Source organism: Acartia tonsa, chromosome 9 (assembly GCF_053477335.1).
Source record: "Acartia tonsa isolate MP-2025a chromosome 9, ASM5347733v1, whole genome shotgun sequence".
Taxonomy (NCBI): domain Eukaryota; kingdom Metazoa; phylum Arthropoda; class Copepoda; order Calanoida; family Acartiidae; genus Acartia; species Acartia tonsa.
The window spans coordinates 39,277,813-39,282,618 of NC_137268.1; positions in this window are offsets into that span (position 1 = coordinate 39,277,813).

The window sequence follows — 4,806 nt, forward strand, 5'->3', positions numbered from 1 at the left end:
TATTTCTTTTATTGTAATGATAAGAATCGATTAGATTCGACAAGGATGATAACATCCATATGAAGCGTAGCACCAAAAAAATATTTAACAGTAAAATATCCCTAATATTAAACGAACGTACTGATAAAATAAGTTTCCCAGTAGGTATATGCTAGTATGCTTGACAGACAGGCGGACAAAGTGAGCTCACGCCAGGCTACAATTGAATCAAGATAAAAGTAAGTGCCGAGCTCTGGAACCTATGTATGGTGAAATTAGACATAAAACCATATTGATTCCAGGAAGGGGGGGGGGGGGGTGAAAATTGAACCTGAAATTTTCAAATCTAATTTTCTCAAAAAGATCCCGCTGAAATATTTTGGTTTTACCTGGAATCATCATGGTTTTATGTCTAATTTCACCATACATAGGTCCCAGAGCTCGGCACTTACTTTTGTCTTGATTCAATTGTAGCCTGGCGTGAGCCAAAATATTCCAGACTTGTATCTGTAGAAGGTGAGAAAATTATATTTTCTAATTCAAAATCAGGGAAAAGGGAATGTATTCCAGACAAAAAATTCTAAGTGAAAATTTCCTCCCAACCCCCTTCCCTTTTTTTCCCCATTATCCACTTCCCTTTCAGTTACACCAAAAAACAAGTTTTATTCCAACAAAATATTTAATTTTCAGTAATTAATTGGCTGAATAGCAGCTCCTGTTCAAAATGAAAGGACTCTTATAGCAAGTTCGACGGACAGAATAATGTAAAGAGTAAAGACTAGGTGCATGCTAATAGGTCCTAGGAATCGAAAAAAATCAGTTTTATTAATTTTTCTTCATCACGAAACCTCATCATAGAATTCGCAAAAAAGATTTTGACTGAATTGTTTCAGGAAGAGAGGGGACTGTAAATAATACCGGTAACCAAAGTTTACAATCACGTTATCTAATCCAACGTCTCAAAACTGTGGGTGCTTTTATTAAATTCTTATTATCTGGGTCAAACTTGTAACCATTAACAGCAATCAACAGAAAGGTTAATTTTATTTATTATTATTAAGGTTGTACTTCAATCTATCGTCCATCATATTGTCTTATCCCCTAAGATCCCTGATTAAACCGATGATGTCATACATTTAAACTTTTTCTTTGTTTCCTACGAATATCCATGAATATAGGGATTGATCACTGGATGATAAAGTTGTCTTTACCCCCAATTTTTTTTTAATATTGACTTTTGGTCAGAAATCTAAAGGGATAAGATAATGGCTGATAAATTGATGTACAATTACATCCCCAATGATGTTACATGTAATCTCCCTTTCTGTAAATTAGAATAAGTGGTTGAAACCAACCAATCAGAATTTAATAAAAGTCCTCAAAGTTGTTAAGCTAACAAATAAGAAAACGTTATTATAAAACTTTGGGGACTAGTGTAATAAACAGCCCATTGTCCCCTCACTCTGGATTGGACAATGGATGATAAAGTTACCTTAACCCTTATTCTTATGTTTGAAATATTGCCTTCAGGTAGCTGTCACTCCTATTCTTATGTTTGAAATATTGCCTTCAGGTAGCTGTCACATATTGTGGAGGTAAAGAAAGATAAACATATTAACCTCCATTGTCTCTTCCCTCCCTGCAAATACCATTGTTGAAATTAAAGAGGCAGACACATTCCTTATAGCAAAAAAAGTGGCAAAAATTGAATTTATTGGTGTGTAGGCCGGAAGATATATGTAGTTTTACCAATGCATATATATGGTGTGGCTTGAAAATAACAAGATTTTTAATTGTTTTTTTATTGGTCGTATTATAGACAACTTTCTGCGGATATTAAAATGAAAAATTTTAAGATTAGAACCAATTTTCTTAGCCCTTAAAGGCCGGAGGACCTGGCTGACAAAACTGGTATTAATTTTATTAAATATTCGTAGAAAATTGTCTGTAAGACAATCATATACATAACATTTCAGTATGGCTGAGAACCGGTTCTAATCCAGCGAATATTTATCTGTTTTGCAGCCATACTGGAGAATAAATATTTAATACCTACCCTAGACTTTTGTCATGACAGCCGCCGAGTTTCAAAAAGCAAAGGTGAATTGGAAAAAAGTTGAATGTTGGTTTTAACTGCTGCAGACTAAAAGTATTTTGGCCGCTTTTCCCCAACTTAACTACGGATGTCCATTTTGACTTAATACTAAACAAACTGCACAGCTTTGACTTGATAATTCTTACTAGCGGCTGCGCCACTAATTGCATCTAGGGGCACTGGAGAAGGGGGGGAAGAAGGTTAAGTCGACCACCCTCATTTTAAATTTTTGTTTTAGATTTCGATGAAATACCAACTATAACCTCTTTGATTAATGTTTCATAGCGACATTAAATAACACCATGCAATTATATTATTAGATAGTAACCTGCTGATGAAATGTCAGCCAAGACCTTTATAAATATACAGCCTTTATATTATATTGTCGACATAAACCATTAAAATTGTCATCGACACAGTGCCACAAGTTTTGACAGAACGACAAGCTTTCTAAAAAACAATGATATATTAAACATTTTCCAGTATAGCTTCAAAACCGATGCATATCCGCTGTATCAGAACAGGTTCTCAGCCATACTGAAAAATCATGCGTAGGATCGCTCTTTACAAATATTTATTAAAATTAAAACCATTAAAATTAATAACAGTTTTGTTAGCTCGTTCCTTCAGCCCTCTGGGCTAAGAAAACTAGAATTAATCTTACAATTTTCATTTTTACTGTCTATCCGCGGAAAGCAGTCTATAATACGCTGCGATAAATTACAATTAAACGTTAGTACTTTTTTCAAAAAGAGGCATTTTCAAGGGACTCTCGTATAATGTGTAAATGCGTAGGAAGGGATTTTTACAATAAGAAGTGAAAAGTTCCAGATATACTAGTGTGTCTACAGTTATGCAAAATTTTACATAAAAAATTATAAGAAAACAAGGTTGACAAAGTTATATATAAAGAAAATCCGTATATATATCATTAAAAGCAGGCGAGTAAGTAAATATAGGTTATAGTATAAAAAAACCTCTTCCATTTGAAAATGAAGTAAGTTGGTTTCAGCAATTTAAACTATCCTGTTATATCAAAGTACTAAGGTTTTTTGTCTGAATATTTCAATAAATACTGAACCGACCATTCTTTATTTCAGGTAAGCTTCATGTATAATTATATCCTGTAATGGTTTTTGGCTATTTTAATTTCAGACTTGGGATGGTTTTAAGCTATTTTTTAGCCTTTATCTGCCTTTAAAAACAGAGCCCTCAGATGCTAGGGGCGTAGCCGTTAGTAATAGCAATAATAATGTTTATTAGGTGCTGCCAGCTTAGGATATAACCTTTAAGATATCGTAAATGCCTTTCTTATGAATTTCAGTTTGAATTGTTTTTCTCTTACGGTTTGAACGAACACTTGAGAGATATTTTTGTGGTAGGGAAATTTTTGTGTCCTATTTCTCTTTAATTTGTGGTAAGTTTCTTTTCAATTGTCATTTTCATGCGTAGTTCAATATAATAATGGATATATGTATTATGTCTTGGATATTACACCAGATTTTCATGTTCTTTAATCAAGTGAGACATGCAGCGGGCTAAAATAATGATTTTAACATTACACTCCCTTTACCCCATCCTTTCCCTTCATAATTGATGATAAACTGACCAATAAATGAGTTCCATGTTAGCAAGCTAAATTGACGACAGTTTCCCCCCTGTCATAATATCCACGTATATTTAGTATCCATTTTCAATATTTACTTTTTATTCATTTCTTTGTCTGTTCGTTTGTTAGCTTTTTTTCCTTATTTGAAACTTAAGATCTCTAGATTAGATCTGATCAAAAAGCCATGTATTTTCAGAGAAGCTTCTTAATGTCTATAAGCTTTATTAGAAAACGAGGTAAGCAAAAGAAATCGATATATCATAACTTGGATTTTGCACAAGATTTTCGTGCTGGCTATTTTCCCAGCTGGCTAAAATAACTATACCCCTAATCCACCCCCTTTACCCCATCCCCTCCCATCCTAACTAATTAATGGCACAAGCTGACACTATCTATAAAGTATACACTACAAAATAAAATTGTAATTTATTAAATTTCTTTTTTAGTATGTCAATATATATTATTTCGCAGCCGGCTGTGAAAAACACTTTCAAAGCCGAAAAAAAGTGAAAATATATGTTGACATGAGACGTGTTAACTTGCTACTCGAGTCTCACCAGAGTTAACAACCTCATTTATCTCTGAAAATGGAGTTAGAAAAAAAGGAAAACCCCTTAAATCCCCTTGTTAAACTATAAATCCCCTAACTAACTCCTAATAAAATACACCTTTCAAAAAATAATGTGCCTAATTTAATTCCCCTAAGTATTTTGAATTTGAAATATTAAAACTTAGTATTGGCAGACAAACATCCTGTTACTTTAGTGAAATGCAAATAAAGACTTACAGCTTAAAAAACGAGCGAATAAAAAAAAGGTATTTTTAGCAAGGAAATGTAATTTTATTGATAAGGAAAAAATAAAGTTTAATAAAAAATAATACTAAGACATAAATTGAATTTTATTTTAGGATTTGCAACAAAGAATGGCAAGAATTTTATGCTGTAAGAAAAAAGGGACTAGAGAACTTAAAGAAAAAAGATGTATGCTCCAAATGAGCCTTGGTGTCCGACTCCCAGCTAAAATCTCCCAGCAGTTCCCATATCAGTTATATTATTGCCAAAAAAGAACCTTCACTTAGGCCCCGTGCGCAAATATTCATACACGCTCCTTTGTTGCAAAAT